This window comes from Megachile rotundata, chromosome 4, assembly GCF_050947335.1.
Source record: "Megachile rotundata isolate GNS110a chromosome 4, iyMegRotu1, whole genome shotgun sequence".
Lineage (NCBI taxonomy): Eukaryota > Metazoa > Arthropoda > Insecta > Hymenoptera > Megachilidae > Megachile > Megachile rotundata.
In genome coordinates this window covers 4,198,705-4,213,030 of record NC_134986.1, presented here as the reverse complement: position 1 = coordinate 4,213,030, position 14,326 = coordinate 4,198,705, and the positions used below count along the sequence as shown (strand labels likewise).

The 14,326-nt window shown below is 32.9% G+C and overlaps 1 protein-coding gene across 1 annotated transcript in view; it reads right to left on the bottom strand.

Moving 5' to 3' along the window:
• Positions 1-14,326, bottom strand: part of LOC143264299 (uncharacterized) — a 90,226-nt gene that overhangs the window by 73,996 nt on the left and 1,904 nt on the right. The gene's annotated exons all lie outside the window — the stretch shown is intronic.

The following is a 14,326-nucleotide window of genomic DNA, read 5'->3' as shown; positions in this document are numbered from 1 at the left end:
GCCCCTAAGCTTTAAACTGATATGTCATAAGTGATATTTCATGATAGTTTTATGTCATGAAATCAAGGTAGACTTTATATTATACTGAAATCAGCTGTTTAATATGCAATCATTTAACAAGTGGTTTCTATTAATTATTATTTAATTTATGTTACGAATATCAAAGAAGCACTTATGTATTTATATTCAGTAGACTTTAAACTTGAACTTAACATACGATAAGTGATATTTCACGATGCTTTTTTGTCATGAAATTACATCAGACTTTTTCCATTTTTATACCAGCTGCGATTCAACCATCTAACAGCTTTCATTTTTCTTACTAATATTAAGAAAACATTTATGTATTTATTTTCAGCTGCCTTCAAATTTAAATTTGACACGCCATAAGTGATATTTCACACACCTTCACGAAATCGTCACGGGTCTTTTACATTTCAAAATCGGTTAGATACGCAACAATCTAATACCATTTTCTGTTTTTAGTTTACTATAAAGAATTTGAACGGGACATTTACATAGCCATTTCCATAAAAGCTTAAGCTTGAAATTGATGTGCCCCAGGTGATATTTTGCGATACGTTTATGCTAAGTTTTCATGCTTGATATGTAGTAAGTTAATAAATTGTGGTGTATTAAGTTACGCACGTCTATGTTTACTGTACCGGTCAACGTATTGGTAAATATTATGATTATAATTTACTATCATACCTAGAGAAATGTCAGACATTGTATTAATATTGCCCCAACAGAGACTTGATATTCTTAGTACACGTATGCTCCCGCCGAGCACGTTGTTTCGACATTTTACGATCTACTCTCAGCTTGAGAGTCTCAGGTGTATATTATTAGATGCGTATTTTCAGCGGATTTGCTTGAAATAGGTAAAAACCTACCGAAGAATAAGCGGCGTTACATCATTATTGTCTATGCAAGACATGGCTGATGTAATACCCGAGCAAACATTCGACTTTGCAAAAAAATAATCCATCAAAAACAATCACGGTAACCTTCGGATCTTTTGAACGATACCGATGGAAAACATGTTGTCGTCAAATGATAATCCCTTCTGTAAATTCTTATATGAAACATGTTTACTTTAAATTAAAGGATACATTAAAGGACATTGAGACGAATTCAATATACATAGTACATGACTTTTTATTAACATATTACTCGATTTACAGAAGAGGAAATGTGAAGTACTTAGCTTTTGACTTTGGTAGTGTAACCATTATTTGATTCCGAAGAGATTACTGAATGTAAACTAGAATGTAAGGCGATTAGAATGTAAGAAAAATACACTTTATTTAATTACATGTTCAAAATGTATGCCGCCTTCCATCACGTAATATTCCGGTCTTTTACTTCACATTTCCTATTCTGTAAATCGAGTAATATGTTAATAAAAATATTATGTAATATGTGTTCTGAATTCGTCTTGATGTCCTCTAAAGCTATGAATTAAAAAATGTATGTTCCTATTTAAAAAACCCAAGGTGACCTTGACTTTGTCAAGAGAACAAACTGTTTTCAAAATTTGCTTTACTAATATCTATTGTACACTTCATACCCTGCAAATATTGTTGTAAACTTTTTTTCACAAGGTGGCTGCAAGTGGGAGAAAAATCGTGAGTAGCGTTACAGATAACACCCTGCATATATTCAACCAATCTATTTATCTGAATTATTTATAAGGTCTAAGAGAAATGTGCTGTCGGGCCACTCGACATAGGAGTACAAAGGGTTAACACGTTCAACTCCGCGTGTACCGCCGATGGTCCACAGGCACTGCATTCATCTGGCGACGTGAACCACCGGTGGTCCACACCTAATTTTTACTATTATTATTATTAGCAGTCATTCAAAGAAGTTCTACCAGAAGAATAAACAGACTTCCATGGAAAACTATAAGCAAACTACTAACAACAGAAACAAGCAGTGATCCAAATGCCGCTAGAGTAGACATCACAAAAGTGCGCCGAGTTGAACGTGTTAAGAGCTAAAGGTTAATTTTAATTACTTAACAGAAAAGATGTAGATGTTAGAAAAGAAAGTGGGGAAAGAAAAAGAAATAGTGTTCCCGTGAAAGAAGTCGACAAGTACAAGACACACGGTAGGCTGCCTTATTAATATATCGGAGATGCATCATTCTGATGCGTTAGCTTGTTACAGTGTTAAACACGTATCGCAATACACGAGTACTTTTAAAATTTAATGATATTGCAGCGTTACGTGTTGGTATCCTCGCGGCGTGACCGACACGGTAGCGTTATTTCCGCGAATCCACTTTGTGGTCTCGCACGATAATAACGAGGAAAAGCCGAGCAGAACGAGGAGGTTTGCAGATTTATCACACGCCCACGCGATCAAACCGGTTCTTCCTATACACACCGACTTCCTATCCATTTGATAGTTCATTTCGATCGAATCGGCTCTGAATCCCCCCTATTTCATCTAAATGCAAAAACACCGTATTGTTCGATAGAATTCATGCTGCTCGTGATATAATTTTTCTTTGCAACAGAGAGTATCGATATTTGTAGCATTTTTAAAACTTGTATACATAATTTAGTATTTGAAGCTAATTTATTGCGAAAGCGTTTGTATTTTTCTTTTTTTTGCAACTTGTATCTGTTTTTGATAAAGTATCAGGACATTATTTATTGAGGTATAGAGTTACGCACATAAATAAATGTGCCTTCTTGTGGACACAGATGAATTTATTCAGATGAAAACGTTGTATAAAATTTTAACAGACTGATGTTTTGAAAACTTCCACAAGTGAATTTATTATTAAAAAATAAATTATTCTTGTTGAAACAATTTTCTTGTAGTATGAGTCGTTTCTGAGATATTGAGGAAAACGTATCGATCCGAAGAGTCGGCGACGCACGGTACATTGACTCTGAGACATTTAAATCTCATAATTATTCTATAATTAAATTTGAATAAAATTTACACCAAGCAAATATTGTAATACGGGACAAAATATAATTATTCCAAATATAATGATCTTGCAATTCTTTAATTCCCTATTTGATTGAATATAGTACTAAATCAATGAAATGTAATTTACTCAAACATACAATTTTGAAATCCTTATTTAATTCCCCGTTTGAATTATTTAATTTATTACCAAAATAATGTAATGTAATTAATTCAAATATCATGTAATTTTACAATCCTCCTTCAATTATTTAATTTGTATCGTTGCAAAAATTTCTATAATTTCCAGACTATCTAAATTAGAAATTGTTTAAATGCACACACCTTTTAATATTACTCTACATTAATAAATTTTCATAAGACATAAAATATTACATTGTAAATAACACATGTAAAAATTAATTACAAAAGACTTTTAGTATATCTATTTTAACAAGTTAATATTATGGAAAACTGTGTACATAAATTAGTTACTAAAAAATCCGCAATTTTTATTGATGCAATCTTTCTCTAGAATGAACAGTTACCAAAATATCGAAAAAAACGTATCCGTCCAGAGAGTCAGCGACGCACGGTTCCCAGGCACAGCACTATGTTTTCTTCAGCATAATGACAGTCTAAATCCCATAATCATGCAAATTGTAAATACCACGTCTTGAAGCGATCACGAACAATAGACACTAAAGTCGCGTTTACATTTGGCAATTTATGATCGTTCAACTGCGTCAATAAGCTAAGAATAAGCTGAGCTGTTTTTGATTGAATAATCACAAGTAATTTCAACTTGATCGACACCGTGTTTACCTAAGAAACTTTGGAATAACTTTAGCTCGATCGACTCACTATCAGTTGTCAAACCAAAAGCTGCCTAATGTAAACGTGACTGAACCAGCATTCCTAAAAATAAGCCACAAATAATACGTATAATAGAATACGTATCACGCGAGCTCTTATAACGCGATATTGAGGCTACTGTTTTCGTATAACGTGATTCAACGCGCCAAATAAAACAGGAATGACCTGCATTTAAGAATTAAATGTGTTTTACTTCAGTACATTGTTTTCTGTCATGTTTATATTATAAACCATAATTATATTTTTATCAGAAGAATGGGTCATTTGACACTTTCATAATTTTTCTTTTTAAAATTGCCAAACTTATTCAAATACTTCTTTTTGAAATTTGTGTTACTTTTTATTCAGATAAAGAATTAATATGAAGGGTGTCTCACAACTGTACGTCCCTGAAATGGGGAGTAGCTGACGTGATTCTGAATAAGAGTTCCCTTTGCAAAAATGGGGTTTGAAGCTTCATTTTTGAATTATTAAGGAAAAACACGGACCAATCAGAGCGCGAGGAGTATTACGCGTTGGTTAACTGCGCGTTAGATTACCACGCATTAGATTCTTACGCTTAGAATTACCACGCGCTGCATTACTATGCTTGAACTACTACGCGCTGAATATCCACGCTTTGGATTACTACGCGTTGGATATCCACACGCTGGATTACTACGCTTGGAATTACCACACGCTGCATTACTACGCTTGAACTACTACGCGTTGAATATCCACGCTTTGGATTACTACGCGTTGGGATCCGCACGCTGGATTACTACGCGTTGGATTACTACGCTTAGAATTACCACGCGTTGCGTTACTACGCGTTGGGTATCCACACGCTGGATTAATACGCGTTAGACTACCACGCATTAGAGTCCTACGCTTAGAATTACCACGTGTTGCATTATTACGCGTTGAATTACTACGCGTTGAATATGCATGCGCTAGATTACTACGCGTTGAATATGCACGCGCTAGATTACTACGCGTTGAATATGCACGCGCTAGATTACTACGCGTTGGATACCCACACGCTGTATTACTACGCGTAGGATTACCACGCGTTGCATGACCACGCGTTATATTACTACGCGTTGGATTACCACGCGATGGATAACTGCGCGTTATCCGAAGCTACCGCTCTCGCGTCTGCGCACGCGTAATCCTCGCGCTCTGATTGGTCCATGTTTTCCCTTAATTATTCAAACACAAAGCTTCAAACCCCATTTTTGAAAAGGGAAATCTTATTCAGAATCACGTCAGCTACCCCTCATTTCAGGGACCTACAATTGCAAGACACCCTGTACATTAATTTATGTCTATTACTGTATGCTAATAGAATGTATGTTAATATTATGTTAATAGCATTTATTAATTTATTTCACATGAATGCATATTAATAGAGTACATCAATTTGTTCCATCGCGTGTTTATTTTTATTCTCAAGTTACGTGTGTATTACACGTCGGTATAGCGTTACCAATGTTTTCTTTTAATCAACGTATGTATGCCATTTATTTTTAAAATACTGTCCCATTTACCGAAATATAAAAAATAGAAGTTGCAATAGCAACGATTTCAGTGTTACTTTAGATTCTACGATATAATGTATAATTTGTCCGATGCATAATAAAATGATCGCGCAATGAAAATAGTTGAACCATTGGAAGTTGTGCAGTCCTAAAGCGAACACACACGACCGCATCTCGCATGCGATGCACGGTGCTCGCGTCTCGCTTGTGTGTGTACCGATACACGTAGGCACACATACACACACACACAAATGAAAGGGTGCGGCGTGGGAAGGCATGGGAAAATTACGTAGAAGAAGCAGGGTTCACAGCTGGAGGGGAAACTAGGGACAGAAGGGAGCGGCGAGTCGTTGGACGCTCCGTTGAAGCGCAAAGAGCCAAGAGCCAAACCGAGTCGGGAATCGGAGGGTCTTTCACGATGAGTGGGGCATTATAGCGTCCCTATGGGTTTCGGGAGAGAGGGGGGAGAGGGGAGGAGAGAATGTATATACAGGGTGTCCCAAACGACCACAAAAAACTGGAGGACAAAGCCTAATATGAGATCCAAACCTTTATACTCGAAAGTGTTTTTGCTGATGGCAGTTGGCAAGTATAGAACTTTTCAGTTGATAAGTTTGACGAATTCTTTTCAAGTTATTTTATCTTATAAGTTTATTTGATTAATTGCAACTACTGTCTGTTTTGTTATTTCGACTTTGGATGGCACTTATGTAAATTTGACAATTTTTAAATATTATAATTTTTATACTTGTAATTTTGATGTCTGCAAAATTTACAAATTCGCACATTTTTAAATCTGAAAATTTCTGCATCCTTTAAATTTTGAAACTTCTAATTTCTAAAGTTTTTTAATTTGTGAATTTATAGATTTTGTATTTTCTACCTATCAAATTTTTAAACACGTAATTTCCAGATTTTTTAATATCCCGACTTTCAAATCCCTAGAATCTGAAATTTTTAAATCCCTAAAATTTCATAACCGTGAGTACCAAAATTCTAGATTCTCAAATTTCTAGAGTGCAAAATCCCTAGATTCGATATCCATAAATTCCCAAATCTCAAAGTCACTAAATACCTATCTCTCTAAATTTCTAGGTCCCCAAATTCTCGTCTCCCAATTTATAGATCTTTGAATTCCCAAATTATGAAGATATATCCCTAAATTCCTATAACCGTAAACCCAAAAATCTAAAAATTCCTAAATACGTATTTCCTTACATTTGTAGGTTCCCACATTCTTATATCAAAATTACTAGATCTTCAAATTTCTAAATTCCCAAATTCCTACATTCGTAAACCCCAAACTCCAGAAGTCCCTAAATACGTATTTCTCAAAATTCCCAGATCCCCAAATTTTTGTCTCCAAATTTTTAGATCCTCAAATTTCTAACTTGCCAAATCCCTAAATAATAATAATAAATGTTTTACCAGTGACACTCTACAATAATATACAATACACAATTGCCGTACATTTACAGTTATATGCAATATACAATTGTCGCATATTCGCAATAAAGTGCAATCCAAACTACATGTACAGCAATTCGTAGTTGACTTTGAACTGACTAATCTTTATTCGAACCATTTTTATCAGATTATTGAAAGCATCTTAAAAATCGTAGCGACAGTTATGTGGCACACCCTGTATACTGCGGTCATAAAATCGTTCAAGCGCGAAAGAACATGAAATTCTAATCAAATTCAAATCGCGTCTCGTTCAGGGCTGTATGATGCAAACTTGGAATTAGTTTTTTGGTCGCAACCTTACGATTTAAGTGGTTCCACATTTTAGGTGCAGATACAGTTTCTGAGATAACGTGCACATTAATTTACGTTTTATCGTTCGCCTATTTGTAATTTCGAAGTAAGTGTACATTTTTCGTCGATAAGTTTAATATTAATTTACGACGGGATTAAGTGTTTAATAGCTGCATGGGACACCCTGTATATATGTGCAGGGGAGGGGGGATAAAGCGGGCCAGGTCTGCGCTACCTTCGAGCGCTTGAGGGTTAAGGCCCGTTACGCAACGTAATAACCCCGTGAAATGTTTTTTTCGAAAAACATCGTTCGTGCGTAAACCAGTTAGAAACTCGACTGAAAATTGTTTAATGGGTAGAAAGTCTGCTTTACGTCGATACTGAATTTTGTCCGAATATTTACGCTTTTGATTTATAAACAGTAACAACTCATAAAATTACAATAATGTTTTAATTCACTTTGGTAACATATACTACACTAACAGGGGCGGATTGAAAAGGGAAAATTCACCCTACAAAAATTATAAATCTCATCAGAATTAATTTATATTAAAAAATAGAATTTTGTTACTATTTTAAACTAATACTAATAAAATAAATTATGTAACATTATTTTGACATTGGCTTATTCTTTACAATGCATAAATAATTGATTCAAGTTTTTATTAACATGAAAATGTTAATGATTATTCTATGAATAAATTTTAAGTTCCTCAAAAGAAAATTTAAAAATATATTTTTACATATTTCATCTCGCAAAGGCGCTTTGTTCCACCTCCAATAATTAACAGTATACAAAAGGTACATCAAATTATATTGTATTTTATTTTTGACATTAATAGAATTTTTGAATAAAAAATTTGAAAATAAATTACAAAATAGAACCCAATTATTTTTATCTTCCAAAATAGTATATTATCTTCAAAATTTTATTGGAATAAACAGTTCTATGTAAAATGAAAAATAAATTATAAGTACACTATGTTGAAAATGTTAATAAACCACATTATTATCTGAAATATGTTCTGTCCTATATCACAACCCCTCGAATAAGCTTTCCAAATCCACCCCTGTCAATAAACATATAAACACTATATTAATATAGTTAATATAGTTAATATTAAACTATATTATTTTCAATAACAATATTTCAATGTTATAAACAAAAGACTGATAAATAAATAAAATATTACAAAATGCACCCCCACTATTTTTAATCTCCTTCAAAATAAAATACTATTTACACAATTTGCTTGCAACAAACAGTTATGTTTAAAATAGAAAGAGTATTTACTACTTTAAATAGTTTGGCCAACTGTGTTTTTAGCCACGTTACTAGAACGCCGTGTTCGCTCCATAAACCAGAGAAATTCTGACGTTGACCAACTTTCGTCGACGATTCGCGGCGAGTTATCGAGCCAACGAGATATTCCGTTCAATTGTTACTGTATCAAGCCGCATTTGAATATCAATGTTTCCTAACATTTGCGTTAGTGTGCGTTACACGTGCGCGTATACAGCTTCGCCGAATTTCTATCGAGCAAAGAAAGATGGCCGACGTGCACGGTCAGGGGGACCAGGGATAAAAAGGGGGGAGAGTTGAAAGAGGCGAAAGAAACGAAAGCAGCTGCAAGAGAGACGCGTGAAAGCCACTGATACTGTGCGCAAAAGGGGGGACAAGATGAAACGGGAGAATACTCGACCCAGTAACGTAACCACCAACCGAGCATACACGAGGAGACATAATGGAACTTGATTAATTTTCAGTTCATGATTAAACGATGATACAATGTTAATGAATGTAACGTGCTTGTTGTTAATGTAAAACATAAATACCGTACGGAAATTCGAAGAATAAAACGGCAATGAGGTTGCGAAGATACCTCGTATATCTTCTTTCTTAACCGATTTTCTTAAAAATTGAATGTAGAGACATCTTTCAGACATGTTTTAAACTTTGGCTTAGTAGGACGATATGAGATGAAAATGGACAACGGTACTGACAAAGTACATAAATAAATATGGATACAGCGCAGGCTACCTGTAGCTAATACTTAAGACAAATATTTAATAACTAGAATCAATTCTAATTTTAGGAGTTGTATGTATTAATTTCCGGATTCTCAAATTTCCAAATTTTTAAATTCCTAAAATCTTCGATTTCAAATTTCATAAATTCCCTAATTACCTATTTCATCAATTCTTAAATTTCCAATTATTTACATACATACATTTACAACTTCCTAAACTGTCAAAAGCCTAAATCTCCAAATATTCAAATCCTCAAATTTCAAAATCTTAAAAATTGCAATTTTAAATGCATCATTTATGTTTCAGTGAAAATCTTAAAAATTGATACATTTACAGATATGAAACTTTAAAAAGAAATTCGGCAATTTGAAAATTTTCACTTTTATAGCTGGGAAATTTGAAAATATAGCAATTAAAAAATGTGGATACCTAGAAACTTTTATTATTCATTTATATTGAACAAAGTACAAAAACTTAATAATATATGAACGATAAACTTGATAATATATTAATAATAAGATTGATAATATATTAAAACTTGAAAACATATTATTTTATTTAAAAGTGTGTAAAATACAGAACAAATTAGGAACATGGAAATTTTTTAATTTGGAAATTTAAGAATTGGAGAAATTTAGAAATTTGATAATTTGGAGAATTAAGGAATTTTGAGAACTGGAGACTATTGTAAATTAAAGAATTTGATAATTTTAGAACTAAGGAAATTAGGGAAATTCCGGAAATGAGGAAAGTGGTGAACTAAGAAATCTTAGAAACCTAAATGTAACAATAAAGTTTGGAATTTGTAGAAATTCCTAGTTCTAAAATTTAAAAATACAGAATATCTAATTCTTATAAAGTTTTGTTCAAAAAATCTAAAAATCATAAAATTTAGAATACATATGTTTTCTGTAAAATATATCAGAATACGGAATTGATGAATGAACTAGAAATTGCGAATACAATTCTGAAGCCATAAAATTTCCATAAGATAATGAAAAACGTGCTACGGATAGATTTTCCGTAGCAACAGTCACTGTCAACAGAATAAAAGCGTACGACTGAAACGAAATCCTCGTTCATCCTGCTGCGAGAGTTTTTTTGTGAATGCTCGAGAAGGGAACCGAACGACCGTATGCTCCCCCCTCTTGGTTACGCCACTGGCTCGACCCAGCGAGGCAGCACGGACAACCGGCTGCGCTGTTGCCAAGCGGAAATCACAGACCTGCGGCATTTTCTTCTTCCACGAAGATACACAGCTCTGCTCACTTACCGTGTGTTCTCCCTCGACCGACACGACCAAAACAATAACTAAAATCTCATTTACCAATATATTTCGCAAAACTTATTTCTTTTTTCAATCTTTCGCGACTTTGAACGAAATATCACGATTCGTTTATGCAACGCTCCGAACGAAATATCTTGCTTTCCTCGCGCGACGCGTTTGGGGCGAGATATCTCGTCTCACAATGTCCACAGTTTATGTGAGGTTAGGGACAAAAGTTTTTACGTCTATTTTTGAACGTTTGCGATTATACGTTCACTCACTTGCTTTGAACAACTGCGGGTACTTTGTTGTCGATTAATCGCGATGAAGTAGTTTGCGATTTTTTCGCGTCGTGATAAAGTATGAAGGGCGTACGGGCTTCTCCGGGGAAATGGTGTAGGGAGAAGAGGGTCTATTGTGTGCTAGTTTTTGATTGATAAATTTTTTAATATGGCAGATTTTAATTTGGAAATCTTCTTTGTTGGATATTTGGAAATTTTCAAACTTAGTTTTGGATTGATGAAATTTTTAACATAGCAGTTTTTAATTTGAAAATCTATGTTAGAAATTTGGAAAGTTTTAGATTTAGAAATTAAAAAATTCAGAAATAGGGAGATCTTCAAATTCAGAATATTATCTTTGTGAAATAAGGACTTGGTAATTTGTGTTTTTGAAAGTATAAAAATTTGAAAAATTTGACACTACATGAAATTTTCAATTTTTCAAAATTTCAAAAGCTTTTAAATATCCAAATTTAAAGTGAATTTTCTGAATTCCTAAATTTCAAAATCCTCAAATTTCTATATTTCAAATTCCACGTCCCAAATTTCAAATTTAAAAATTCTAAAATTTCTGAATTTAAAAATTTTCAAATTTATCACGAGATACAACTCGACAAATTTTTAATATCACTATTATGTATCAAGTTAGGTTAGGTTAGATCAGATTAGATCTGAAACTTAGAAATAATTTTGAAAATAAAATTTGATATTACATTTTACCTCAATCTCATTAATGCAACGTTATCTTACAGTATTATTGAAATGCCATTAAGTATCAATGAAATATTAATTATCTATCGGCTATCAATAACACCTGTAAGATTGCGAAAGAGTTAATATATCGCTCCGATACTTCCGGTAACCTAAAGGTTATAACAAAAAATTAATCAATGCTCGTTCTCCGATAAATTGCAAAAATAAAAACTGCGATATTTTGCCTTCAGCAAAAAATCGGAGTCACCTTTGATTTTCATTAAATTTTGATCAAATTTGTTTCGCAATTTGTATCTGATATGAAATGAAAAACAAGTCGATTAACTAACGATAGCAGAGAGAAAGACAAAAGCTGATTTCCCGTTAATGTCGTTAACGTATCGGGGCAAGAATATCGATGGAGCAATACCATGGTGGCCAGTTTCGACAAATCCGTGTTGAAAAAACATCCAATACGAAATGGAGGTCGATAGCGTGATGACCTCGAAGCCAATCGACAATTTTACAATGCCGTGGCCTCTCGCATAAAACATATAAATATATAAGGATATATATACGTATACATAAACGTGTGCTATATATGTATACGAATGCAGTGTTGCCACGACTTGATTCAGGGTAGACCAACCAAACACATTTTCACAACCAATCCTCTGCTTTGTACCATACACTGGTGGATCTTAAGGCTACGACGCCGATATGAGTATATCTCTTTAAGAGAATCACCCGTTCGAGTCAGGGTTACCAATTTGGCTCTTCTGAAACTAAATTTTGGAAATTTGGCTTTTCGCCAATACCGCCTCAAGAATTCTGTCCATTTCTTATAATTATACTACAAGGTTGACATTATTTGAAAGAAATGTTTCATCTTTTCTTTTGTCTGAATTATTTTAAATTGCAATTACAAGGAATTAATGGGCAAGTATTAGTTATAACTACTTTGCAAATACTTTCTCTAATACGAGTGTTTATCTAGCATTCAAATTTTCCCGCTTTAATTTTCAAATCGTGAATTTAAGCAACGCAAACTTGACATTTAAAGAACAAAAAGAATATTCTATCTACAAAATATTTTTTTATACAATTATAAATTCTAATTAAAAGAAATTATTAATAAAAGAATACATTTTCTGACATTAATCTTTCAAGTTAAAAAAAGCTTAAAATATTTGTAATTAATAATAAAATAATAATATTTATAGTTATTTTCTAAATACTTGTCACATTTTTAATGTCCTATTTAACGCGTTTAAATTTTCCCGCCTTAACTTCGAAATTACGAGAAACCTGTTGCTACACAAATGCAATTTTTAAAGAACAGAAATTACCACGTATCGAGAAGAAAAAAACATGGTAACAAGTGCATAGTCATAGTTCATTATGGTATTTTATTTACCATCACTCTTACTGCATTTAACAACGCAGTTACCTACAGAAATCGGCAAGTGAGAATCGATTTAACTGTGTCGACACTTTTCACGGAGAAGAGAGATTTCGATGAATAGTTTAAGATCCCTGAAAGACCTTCAGCCGATGCTGAACGAAAAGAAAATTTTCTGAAGTTACGCTAGCAGTGTATTTCTCATAGCTTCAAAGCGAGTTCGTGCCAGGTAAAACCTGTCCGCTTGGTTGCCTTTTTCCCTTTTGTGAACAGGGCAGGTGGTTACAGGAGCCGACTTTCAAACACGGAAGGACCAGAAAAAATACGCAATAAAACTCGATGAAAAACACTCCGTGAAGAAATAGCAACCATCAATCTATTTCTCAATTGTCATTTCCATTAAAATTTGGAAAGTTCTTTTTTATAATACTACCGGACTATTCAAAATTGATATAGAAACTTTCAAAAGCATTCTACTCCAAAGGGAAAAACATTAGTTTTATTAAAATATTTTCAACACTCAGAACCGAGAACGGAAGGATTCTATAAAGAAAACGGCAATATAGGAAGAGGTCTCACTTATCACTTTTTTTCCCCTATAATTCGGAAATTTTAAAATTTGAAAATTCAGAAATTTCGTGATGTAGAAATTTTTATATTTGGCAATTTGCAAATAATTTAAGAAATTTGAAAATCTAGAAAGTAAACAATTTTTAGCTTAAAATTTGTAAATTTCTAAAACCACTTTCTGTACAAATGATGTGATTATCAAGATACCTAATTCCATAATGCCTTTTTTCATTATATCATTTTCTCTAAAGTGAGGTAGAATATACTCTGGACTTTATGAATTTGAGACTGTAACCATGTACTTTTTGCCTTTTTCAAAATAAATCATTAAAAATTTTATTAAACATAAAAAAGAAACTTATTTAATCTTTTTAACTCAACTATTTTTGCTAGAACATAAAAATACTTATTTTTCAACTTCCAAAATATAAAACTTATTTTTGTAACATGAGCAACAGGATGAAATTAATCAAAATCCTTCATTAAAAATGCACTAATATAGTTCTGATGTGTATTTTTTGATACTGGAATTCTATATTAAAATTCAAAATGTTTACTTCTGTGAAAACAAGTTTTAAGCAACCCAAAGTCCTGTACACAGTACTCTAAACTATAATCAAGTTTAATACGCAATAAAAAGAATAGCAGAAAATGTGAAAGACATTTAATAAGAAGCCTTTTTAACAATATCATATCGGATTAGTACCAAATATTTTTTGCAAAATTTTAAATATTAATTTATCCTTTATTTTGGAGAGATGTATGATACGAGTTTGCATAATCAATACTTGCTGTCCTCTGTAATACATTTTCATTTCAACAGTGACACACTTAATACGTTATTAAAATTTAATGATACATTTTTTAATATCCAGTTAAACAAAGATTAAAGGACAATAAAAATTAGCATTGCAAATTCTCCAGTAAGGTTTCATTTAAAATGTTGCATATTCTGTATAAATGCATACATATATGCATACTTGCAGTATAAGATTACAGG